This window comes from Lonchura striata, chromosome 4, assembly GCF_050655825.1.
Source record: "Lonchura striata isolate lonStrDom1 chromosome 4, ASM5065582v1, whole genome shotgun sequence".
Classification (NCBI taxonomy): domain Eukaryota; kingdom Metazoa; phylum Chordata; class Aves; order Passeriformes; family Estrildidae; genus Lonchura; species Lonchura striata.
The window spans coordinates 11055103-11067510 of NC_140706.1; the positions used below are offsets into that span (position 1 = coordinate 11055103).

General features: G+C 38.8%; 1 protein-coding gene across 15 annotated transcripts in view; it reads left to right on the forward strand.

Annotated features, from left to right (window-relative positions):
* ABLIM2 (actin binding LIM protein family member 2) overlaps positions 1-12408 on the forward strand; it is a 127238-nt gene that overhangs the window by 64242 nt on the left and 50588 nt on the right. The window lies entirely within an intron of this gene.

The following is a 12408-nucleotide window of genomic DNA, read 5'->3' on the forward strand; positions in this document are numbered from 1 at the left end:
TCAGCATCTGTAAAACCACAGATAGTATCATTGTGAAACAGGAAACATAGGTTGAGGTTAGACTGGAGTAGGAAATTTATTTGAATGGTTACAATGACTTTTAATGTCTGGACACTTGTTGGAACAACCTGGAAATATTATTATCTGTATTTTTTTTTAATAGAACTGTGCAAAACAGTTTGTTGGTTTGTGTGCAGCAAAGCTAATGAAGCTTGAACATGGTGCATGTCACATGTCCTAGCATTCTGCTGTCACAGTAGGTCCTGTTCTTCACAACATCTCCCAAGATATCTGCTCCCATCCCCTCTGTTTTCCCGTGACACATCTCAAGAGCTTTCTGTATGTTCCCGCTGCCTTACGGTGACTCACACTGTGAGCCTTTCTCCATGTGATCAGCCTGGATTTCCATGACTCTTTGGAACTCTGTAAGGGATCACTTCAAGCATCCATTGAGTTTCAGTGTGGACTGGAGAGCAGCTGGATGAGGAGGTTATGCACACACCTCGTTTCAGTAGGAAGCCAAACAAAAAGTCACGGTGTGAGCAAACAGCTTTGAAAGGACACAGAGAGCGTGTCTGTAGCTAACGTGGTTAAGGCATTTGTTGTTTGTGTGCAGCAGATGGACTTGCTCAAAAGCCTTGGAACTGGGCTGATCTTTTCTCTCTCTCCCTGGTCTTGGTATTGAACTCGATGGCTGTTTGTTGCTAGCAGGCTAATTGATGTGTTTGTGTATCTCCTGGTCAGGAGGACAGAGAAAATACAGGGTATTGTATCGTGCCTGTTCTTTGTTGTAGGACGTATTATTAGTGGAGTTGTCTGGAACATTGACACATTTTTCAAAACATCAGTATTTCTTTTTGCCATCTTGAATATTATCTGGAGAAACACTGAAATAATAGGACAAATTGCTCTTAAAGTGGGTGGAAATTTCGACAGCAATAGTTATTAGGCAGGGGAATACTCTCCCAAGGGAGCTGCTGGAAACTATCACTTTGAAAGTCTTGTAACAAGATTGGACAAGGCACTGGAAAATCTGTGTTAGGGAACAGTCCTGCAATGACAAAGGGAGGGACTATATGACCTAATAGGATTTTTTCCATCTCTGATTTCTGTGATAATGACAGGAGAACAGCTGCTTCCACAATTATTCTGTGCCCAGATTTTATATATTGTCTCCCTATCCAATACTTGCTCATTTTAGGTGTTTATTCAGCAGAAAGGAAGGGAGAGTCAACTAGTGTGAGTTACTGATAAATTGTAAAGTATGACTGGTTTTGTAGGTTGTCAGCCAAATATAGTGATGAGTTAGTTACCTAAATTCTTCTCTCAGCCCATTTTCTGAGGGCCAGAGTAATTCCATGTAGTAAATGGGCTTAAACACATGATAGCTTTTTTTATAATTCCTTTCTAGTTTCTTTCTTCCCTTCCAGTCCACTTTGGCTTGCTCCTACTCTCCCAGGGAACTTGTACTGGAAAAGCTATAAAAGGGGCTGAGCAGTTACTTTATGGAGATGATAAATTTTATTACTTTTAAAGCAGTGATTTTGCTGGTTTGGTTTTATTTTAATCCCTACCCACCAGTGCATTTATGGGCAAGATTTGGTTTGTTTGTGATGCTTATGGAACACTCTTAAATACAAATCAGTCCTCTCCTAGAAGTTGTACTATTTTATCCCACCATATAGATTGATAAACCTGCCAGCTTAAGGGAGGAGCAGGAGGTTGCTGGAGTTCACTTTTGTAGTTTGACTTAAAATGCACTGTGGGAGAGAAAGGGTTTACTTCAGTGCTTATGCTGTATCTCTGCTGCCAATCTGCAATAGTTAGCATCATGCAATAACAAACATTTTAAAATAACAAGCCACTGATTTTTATGACCAGCCATTTCCCTTTTGTCATGATGCAATCTATTTCTCTGCACTTAGCACTAAAAATATTTTTCTCTTTTTTTTTCTGTTATAAGCAGTAATTTGTTAAAATTTCAACTTCTGCAAATGAGCATATCCTAAAAAAATGTAATTGTCTTTTTTTAAAAAAATTACTGTATTTCTTATGATAATACAGAGCCTGCTTTAAACCCCTTTCATTCAAGAAGACACTTTCCATTTTTTTCCTCATTTTTAATCAGTCTTTTAGCTGCATTTTGCTGGGGGAGGCAGAGATGTGTAGTCTGTCTCTCATTCCTTCCCACATAGCAGGTTGTGTAAAAAGTTTGGAAAGCTGTTGAGGTTCATGACAAAGCTGTGTGACAGCCAATGACTCCTCCTTGTCCTCTCCTGGGAGGCATGTCTGGGTTTCCTTAACATCTGATACTTAGAAATATCATCTCAATTCCAGCATCTCTCTATTTTAAAGTGGTTCACATTAAAAGAGTTAAAAATGCTTTGGATAAGATTGATTTTTAGCTTTTTTTAAAGTGTTTTCCTCTCCAATTGATGAACTCTAAGGGGAATTTATAGAGAGTAGTCTTAGTTCCTCTCAACTTTTATTTTAGACAGCTGAGTGAACCCAATTCTCCTGTGCTGGTAAAGACAGCTCAGGTGATGCTGGACCTTCTCACTGTGGGTTCCTGGCTGGAACCACCTTCTCTCAGCATGGATGAACACTGTCCTCCACACAATGCCTCAGCACTATCTTCTGCAGTGATAGTAACCCCTAACACCATTTCTAAAGAAAGTTCTTTCCTGGTGTATCCCACACTGGTGCAGTTTTCTTCTGGGAGTTCTGTAACATTGACAGCCCATAGCGAGATATTACTTTGAGGGGAGGGGTTCTCTTGATCTGCTTTTTCAGCTGGTGGTTTCCTCCATTGCTAGAGGAAGCCTCCTTATCCAGAGATACCCTTCTGGGGATGTTTTAATGGCAAACACAGTATAGGCTGTGAGGGGGTCACGTTTGCTTTGATAGGCAACTGCATCCCATCAGTTGCCAAAATACCCCTCAGGGGTATTTTCATCACTCAGTTTTATCTACAATTGTCCTGTGATCCACAGCTACGTGATTCTGGTGTAAATGTGTCTTACAAGTGCTGTTGAAAATCACTTACAGCAGTTGGAACCATCTTTATGTTCAATATCTGACATCCTAACACGGCAGCATGGCACTCAGTTTATGTGGGGGAAGACAGAGTTAGCATTTTACTAGTTTACATGTATGTGTAAATGTCTAGAAAAACATAATCAATATATGTTTTTAAAATCTATTAATCACAACCATATGTTATTTGGAAATAAGGGAACAAATGCAGTGGGCACTAGGCAGGAATGAGACTAGAAATGTCAGTAATTTATATGTCAATTAAATGTCACTTATGACAAAATCACAGTGACTTACTAATTAAAACATTAATTTTATTTTTCATAGTTTGTTTTTGCCTTGCCCTAGGGTTAAGCTGATTTTGTTTGCAGCCCTATCTACTTTGTAAATCGATTGCCTTTCCCTTTGCAAGAGTCTCAGTATAGCAGAGAGACGATACTAATTCTTTACAGCAGGGAGTACAAATTTCTGCCTGCAGTGTGGAAGAATGGTTCATTCTGCAATGTCTGTTACCCTGCTGTTTCATTAACAACAGGACCCACTGATGTGTGAAAGGTGCTTGAGCAGCTTATTATATAGGCATTAATAGTGAAACATGCAATGAAGGCAGCTCTGTCTGTAGGAGAGAAGGGCTCCCTGTGCATGGGCAGCCTCGGGAGGGCTGTCGGAGCAGCAGAAGGAGCCAAGTGTCAGTGCCACCTTCGGTAGAAACTGCTCTCTGCGCTTTTCTCCCTTCTACAGAGAAGAAAGAAAACTGCTGGAAAGACAAATCTAAATAAATCAGCATTAGCTTTTGCACAAGGAGACCATCTAAGGTAGGAAATGTTAACTAGCTCTTTCAGTGCATAATGTTTGCTGAGATGCAAGGCATTTTGCAGCTTGGGAATGGTCTCTGGTTTGGTGCCACTTGCATTTATCTGGGGCTGCTGGCTTGCAAAGGCAGGTTAATCATCAGTGCATTTATCTGAATTTGTCTGGGTAAGTGTTGACAGTTGATCTAGACTTTCTGCTTTAAAACAGCATCATTAAAAATAATCTCAGCAAGCAGATAAATAGCAATGCAAATGCTTTTTTCCTTATCTTTTAGCTTCTTCTGTAGCCCAGTTATATTGGTCTAGATTAATTTACCTCATCTTTTTCCCACTTTCAGCCTTTCCCTTTTTAGCCATCTCTTCTCTCCAGACATACAGAGCTGTGCCTATCTGTCTTTATTGTCTGAACTGCTAAAAACTCACTAATTGCTTATGTGTCAGGAGAAAACTATACATTAAACCAAACTCTTTGCATAGCTTTTACCCTGTAAATAATTTGTTAGGTTTATTGAAGAGCACTGAATGTCATTTGATGATAGCTTAAGATTTACATTTTTACCAAAGGAAAGGGTTCTGCAATTACATAGAAAAGTTTTGTATTTGAGAGAAACTGATTGATAGAGAAGAAAGAATGACTGTTCCAGGTTTTGTGAGGGCTTATTTCTTTTCTCAGCTGCTTATTTGCTTTTCTTTTGAGAATTCCTCCCACATGTGTGGGGAAAGTCCTCAGTAGTGCTGCTGTGCATTTGTGTTTGTGTGGGTTTGTACATGTTAGTTTTAGTGCACAGTTTGATTTTTGAGCCTGGCAGATTTGTTGTGTCCATTGCCTTTCCTCATACAAAAATATAGTACCGCTTAACTATCTCAAATTATCTGAATTGACTGAAAGGGTCAAAGGAGTGATTGCAGTAGTCACCCTGGTACCTGCTGAGCCTCAGACCCCAGCAGCAGAGTCTGCCTCCCTAAGCCACGTGTTGCTGTGGTGATGCATTAACATCCAGAGCCATTTGGGTGTTCTTACATGTGAAACATTGCACCTCATGGATGTCTTCAGTCCCTTGTCCAATTACTTCGTGTATTCTTTCATTCCTGGTGGTCCTCTGACACACATCAGGGGAATGCTGCTCTTTCACAGCTCTGCAAAGCCCTGGACCTCCCTTGACCCTGTCAGCAGCAGAAGCCCCTGCCTCCAGTTCTATCCTGTAACCATGGCAGTGGTGCAGCAGTGAGTGCACCCAGTGACAGTTGCCTTTGTTGATAAAGTATCTCCAGGATGTTCTGGCCCATGTCAAAACAGTTCAACATGTCAGCTAATAGCAGGGGAGCAGCCTGTAACTCATTTCTTGTAGCTTTAAGATTTTTTCATCCTACTAACCTTTAGCATTTTTGGTACTTTTACAAATTTCTACCTCCCCCTCCCCCCCCCCCCCGCCCCCCAACAAAATAAGAACTTCTGAATGGTACATTGAACTGGAAATATGTAGATTAGGTCTGAAAGTAGAAACTTGCTACTTTCAGGAAAGTTTATTAATGTCAGTTCTGCGTGTGACTGCAGCATTTCCACTCCCAGGTAGATCTAGTGATCCAGAATAGCAGTCCTTACTCAGGCACAGAATGAGAGACAGCTTCTGTTCTTAGATGTTTACAGCCTAGATCACCATGTTCAGCTTGAAAAAAGCTGTGCTGGCTTCTTCTGGTAAATGGGGCTGTTTCTTCAGGGCTGTTCAGTGTTGGTTGAGCTTCATCCTTCCCATCTGAGATGGGTGTGCTAAACACACAGCTGCAAAGTTGAATATTAAGGGGAATATGTCTGCAAGTCATCTTTCTCCTCCTTCACCCCCTCTCTCCTATCAAGAGTTGGCATAAGTGAGAGCCAGCTGCAGCTTGTCTTGGCCACTAGGTGGGTTTTAAGGAGTGGGAAAGGAAAGTGGAAAAGAAATAAAGGAGATTTGTTGAGCAGATGGAAAACAGAAGCCTCTTCCAGTCTCAGTGGGTGGCAAGAAAAATTGCAAAGCTGAGAAGAAAAAGACAAAGGCAAATCAGTCACTCCATAACAGAAACAACTGAGTGCAAAAATCAGTGGTTTTAGGTATGACAGACAATTTTGATTCATAAGACCATTTTGATTTATAAGAACATTTACAAATTCTGTAGAAAAAATACACTGTTGTCCTTTTCCAGATTTTATTTGATTTTGGCAGGGCTGAATTTGGTCCTGAGCCAGAACTTGTTTGCAGATGTCACAGAATATTACAGTTGTAATAGTGCTAGTTTTCCTTCTATTATTTATTTTTTTCTCAATTATCCCCTTTATGTTTTTTTAATTACTTTTATTTTCTCCCACAACCATTAGAAACTTCTTATTCTGTGAGTTCAGTATTATAGTAAGTTGTTATCATTCTGAGATAAATGTTCCTGTTGGTACATTTGATCTGCACCTTATACCTGGAAGAATAAAGAGTGTGTGGGAAGCAATTAAAATGACTCAAATGTGGGAAGGAATTCTCAAGGCTCTGCAAACCACAGCAGGATGAGCCAGAACCAAGACAACATGAAATAACTGTACATGTGAGATTTCTAAAGCTGTAGGTAATGCTGCAGGTGTGCATAGTGAACATTTCATGTGACTGTTTCTTGGCATCCAGTAGGATGAAAAATGAATCCAGTAAGGAGGAGATGAGGAGAATGATTGATATAAAACATTACACTGCATTTACAGTGGTGTAAATCCTGATGAAAATGGTTCATTTGCCCTGGCATGCTGTTGAAGTGAGTCAGCGGTGAGTCAGGTCCACTGTGACTAAGAGAATTACTGAGAGTTTTTCTCCACAGAATTCTGTCTTTAACTTCTGGCTCTCACACTTTTTTTCTCCTCAACACTGTTGTATGACATAAACAATAGACATTTTGCCAAATACCTCTCCCTTGACAGTGTTGCCTGTCCCTTCAAACCCAGTAGATGAAATGACAGCTGTTTACTAACTTTGCCATTTCTGTATACAACTATTACTGAGTAATTCTTTGAGTCCTTCTGTTGCATATGCAAAACTCTGGCTTTGCTAGAAATGAGAGTGGAGATTTTATGTGATTCCACTTAAGGCTGTTAACTGAGCAGAGTGTTATATGCCAAGCACAAAGGGTATTTTCTGAATAGCATCACTCTAATTTGAATATATCCCTTAGAATTTAGTTTATGGAAGCCAGTATAGTACTTGTAATATGCCACAATGTGGATGCAGTGGCAGGGTTATCACTGTGTGCATCCGTTGATAACACTTGATGGTGCAGTGCTGTGCACCTTCTTCATGGTACTCCTGAGAGAAAGAACAAACATCTGAGCCCTAGATTTTACACAGCCTTTTGGATTAAATGCACACTGTGCAACGTGGGTTGAAGCACCGGCCAAGAGCAGGAGGGTTGTATTAAGACATGGGAATAAGCAAAAAAACTCCTAATTGGGTTTGCCTAATTGGTGGAATAACTTGATAGGAAAATTTTCTAAGCCAGTTCTGTTCTCTGTGTTTTCTAAGCCAGTTCTCTCTGCTGTTAGGTCAGAGAGTTATTAGATATCATATCTAATGTAGTTCTGCTTGCAGAAATTAAAACCTTATCTCAGCCAAAGTCGGGGAGCTGCATTTACTTAAATTGGGAATTTGCCTTTATAAATCAATGCAGTGACTGATTGGGCTATTTAACAACAAAATGCTGTATCGCATTCAAAAACATTATTAAATTTCATAAAGATAAACCTGTGCTTCATCAGTTTCCTGTACATTCCTGGCACCTAAAAAAAAGGCATAATTCATTCACATAATGGCCTAATATCTTAGTAAAAACAATCATTTGGGGAATGAATAAAGAAGTATAAACAGGATGAATTAAATATCCATTAAAGCAGTTCAGTGATTTTCCACCTTTTTTATTTATATACTCTGAAAAAAATATTCCCAGTGAAAGTACATGCTCCTCAATGTTGAGTTTAAAATGATAGATAATGAAGCAGATACAAAATGATAGATAATGGGAGCAGAACAGAGCCAGCAGATTTTTAAGGAAGATTTCCAAAGAGTGCAAGAACTAGCCATGTGATTTTTGTGGAGGACAACTATGATAGTTGAGGGGTTGGAGAACATATTCTGAGGAGATGCTCAAGGAGCTGAACTTGTTCAGCCTAGGAAAGTGATGGCTTTAATGGGAGGTCATTGTAGTGTTCCCATACCTATGAGGTGGCCCTTGAGGATATGGAGATAAGCACCTTGCTGAGACACATGGTGGGACACCAGGAGACAACTGTCATAAATTTAAAGCAGGGAGGTTCTGACTGGATAAAAAGGGAAAAAAATTCACTGTGAGTAACTTAAGAATAACTACTATCCATTGGAGCAATATTCTCAGAGGTTGTGCAGTCTCCATCCTTGAAGATTTTCAGTATTCAACTGAAAAAGTTCCTTGGCAGACTGATCTGAATTGATTATCAACTCTGCTTTGAGCAGGAGGTTGGATTAGATTAATTATTCTATCATTATGTGATCACTTGCACGCTTCCTGACTTTAAACTGAATTCTATTTCTGTTGCCTGTACTATGACGTTTACCTGAAGGAGTATCAGTGTCCTTTAATGAACAAATGGGAATGTCCATGTGAATGGCATTACTCAGGAAGTGGAGACAAAATATACAAAAGAGAATAATTTGTTGTCTAATCGATGTTTTACACTTTCACCCATCCCTACATTGCTTAAGTATTTTTCCCCTTCCCATCCCATACAAATAGTAAGTTCCCTCCACTTAAAAAAGCAACAGAAATCAAGTCATATGTCTTATATGAGATCTTTAATACTGCATTTCAGGTTGAGAAGCTGCCTGATGGGAGGGATTATTGACTGTCAGTAGTTTTGTGCTTAAATTGTTTCTCTTTGCTTGGACAGGTGGTTGTCTGGTGATGACACAGCTCTCCAACAAATTTGTTCCATGTGAAAAGCTTTTAACTAAGAATGCTTTATACCAGTTTTCTGTGGGCTTTGTTTGTGGGTCAGGCAGCTGCACCATGCCTTGGCAAACTCACCAGCTCAGTGATTTGCAAGCTTTTTTTCATTATTTCTATTCAGGGTAGGGTACAGTTAGGACTTGACTTGGGGATTTTAGAGTATGAGGTTGGCAGGATTTGGATCTTCTTCAATATACAATACTTAGTGGTAATGAGGAACTATTGTAGCAACTAGATTGTATTATACACTCAAAATGAAAAATATGCTTTGATATGATTAAATCATTACAACAGTCTAACCTTTTGTCACTTGCACAAACATTTTACTCCCAGCAATATAATGTCAATTGCCTCTATGTATTTTGATAACAAGATAGATTTTTTAAATTGTTATTACTTTTAATTTTTACAGGAAAAAGTTCACTGATAGCTTTTAATTCTCAGGAAAAGAATCATATAGTTGTAAGTTTAGCTAGTATGTTAAACAATTTTTGTACTTTCCATCTTCCTTTTACTAATTACTTCATTGAGTAATGCAATGAGGATATACTTAGACTTCAGTGATGAATCAGACATCAGAAATCTTGAGTCTTCCTTCCAGGACTCAGCTCACTCTGAGCTTTAGGCAGCTCAATTTCTCATGTGTCAACTCCATAAGCAATTATTGCTCATCAACTGCAGTAAAAAATTATATCAATCACACTTCCAGAAACAGCATGAGCGATCAGACAAGCAATGTCATTGTGGTAGAGTTACAGTTATTGTGCATATCATCTTTTATATATTCTACCACTTCATCACTTATGGCAGCCATAGCCAGAAAATGAGCAGTTTTTTGCTGAGCTGTCTGCAGTAATGTAATATATTTTTCCTGGGTGATGACAGCTAATTTAAAACTCAAATTTAACTAGTTAAGTTATTCCTTTTGGTATGAACTACTGTAGTTTCGCTAGTGCTGTATGTTTTCCAGGCCTGGTGACCATACTGTTCTGAAGACTTTCAAGTAACACACCTTACTGTCTCCAAATTATGCTTTGAACGATGCAATTCACATTTGTCATATCAGCTTTATTCTCCTTTTACTTAGTTCAAGCCCTCAAGTTGTGAGAAATGAGAAAAGGTGGTTGTATGTACTTTGTTGCAGAGCTCTCTGGTCCTGTTTTAAGTGAAGCATGGGTTTGTCTGTGGATGTGCTGTGGGACAGGTTGCAACACTGAGAGATGGTCCCTGTGCTCAGGGCAGGAGGTCCCTGTTGATCAGCCCAGATAAACATAATTTCTCATGTTGATCAGTCACCAGAAGGCCCTTCCTTCTCTGCAGAGGAGACTTCACATTCAAAGGGGTCTCTTATACCTAAAGGGAAAGAAGTAGTTCATAATACTTTGTTTCAGAGTGTTGAGGACTGTTTTGACTGCATTTAAATTGCACACACTAAGAGTTCAACTTTGTGATTGTGGAAAGCTGGTTCATGGTCAGTTGAATAAAAATTAAATTGTAGGTATATGTACTGTATTACTAATGATACACTTTGTTATTCAGGTTTGAGGTAATATCAGCTGAAAATTACTCTTCAAATTGATGTTCATAATAATACTACATTCACATTTGGCTTCCTGGGCACAAAGACCTGGTGCAGCCTTGAAGCAATTGTAGGATATTGAGGAGTTTTTTTAGAACCTATCACTTGAACCATAAGAGATCTCTTAGAGATGAATGTTGCTTCTTCTGTGCTGTGAATGTGTTGGTATTTTATTAAACACAGAGACAACAATCTGTCAAACTAAGCTTTCAAACTGTGCAAAGAAGAACTAACCATATGGTTAGGAATTTGTTTGCTGCTTTGAACTACCTCACATCAATATAAGCAAGAAGAGAAAAAATGAGGTCTTTATTACAACTAAACCAAAACCATGCAATATTTGCTGCCCTAAGCTTATAAAATAGCTGGGTTCTGCTGGAACCAGTTGTTCATCTATGAGACCAAGCCCCTGAAATTGAAGGGACAGGAGAAAGGGGCACTGGTGAAAGCCTCCTTGGCATTTACCCCAGGGACTCTGATTCAGACTCAGGTCCGAGGTTTGAATATAGTTTATGATATCTAATCAGGGTAACCACATATACATATCAGTAAATAGTGTTAGTTAATTCCTGCATCAGCTGCCTAGCCTCAGGTTCAGCTAGCACCTCTCATTTAGAAATATGGTGTGGTCTTTTTAAAATACTTCCAAGTGTTGAAGTGTTGCTATGTCTTGTCTTCTGTGCTTTGATTAGAAGGACAAAAAAAAAAAAATTTGGGGTGATAAAAGTCACTGTCAGCACTTAGACTTACATGAAAATTTTTGAGTTTGTGCCATTTTAATTCAGAGATACTTAGGCAAAATGCATTGGAGTTCTCCTGGTGTGATCATCAGCAAAAAGATTACTGTACTTTTATCCCCTAATTTTTCTGTTACAGTTGTATCTAGTTTATAAAAGAGGTTTTTCTGTGCCATTGTATATCTAGTTGATATTACTGACTATGCAAGTGAATTCACCAAGTGAATTAAAATTATATATTCGGTTGTACTGTTAAATTTAGGGAAATAGTCTTTGTTCTGTGATGCATCCAGGTTATCTGAGAATTTGTCCTGGCAGTTTATTTTAGCAAAGAAGTAGTTTAATTCACTTAGAGAATGTTAGCCTGGGAATTGTATCATCTGTGCTAAATCAGTTGAGTTATTGAGGTTATGCATTCCATTAGCAATGCTTGTGCACTTCCAAGGGAAATTATATTTCTTTTCAATTTGATATGCCAAACATAAATTTATCTGGTGGTTGAATACTCTTCTGTGCTTAAAAACCTGCACTAAGTCAAGCAATTTTAAACCTGAAGTTTAAGCTCAATACTGATACTTTGTGGTCTAGGACGTTAAAGTTGTTATCACAGAGAGTAGTGACCATCTTCCATGTCTAAAATTGCAAAAATCACTCTGCACAAATTATAGCATGAAAAGAGTGAGCTGAAGCAGAGCTGTTTTCAGAATGGCAAATCTGATGTGCTGTGTTGCTCTTTATTGCCAATCTGAAATCCTGCAGCAGGTTTTCAGGAGTGAATCAAGTTAACACTGATGCAGTAGAACTGGAGAGTCTTTAACCTAGATTTACTGCATTCCTGTGATTGGTATTGTGAATGGCAAAACAGCCCCCAGACACACACTACATTTTTTAATGTAAATGCTTCTGAAAGCTTTGAAATTCAGTGAATAAGAAAGAGTTAGAAAAGTCACCTTTGTAGAACAGGGCTAAATCTCTAGATTGATAGTAGGGGATGTGCAGTGCTGTGAGAGCCTGTTTACATGCTGAAGGCAGTGGGGCAGTAGTTTATAGTAGTTTCTTAAAGGCATCCACAATCCTAGTAGCACTTTCAGAGTTTTTCAGGTAAGCAGGTTATGAGACATTCTACATGCACCAAAGTGTACATATTTTTAACTTTGGGAGAATTTCTACTAAAGTCAGGCTTAGCTTAATCTTAAATTAAACCTAGTTTACTTTAGCTCTAAGCTGTAGAGTTACTTGTTCTCCCAGCTTTTGTTCC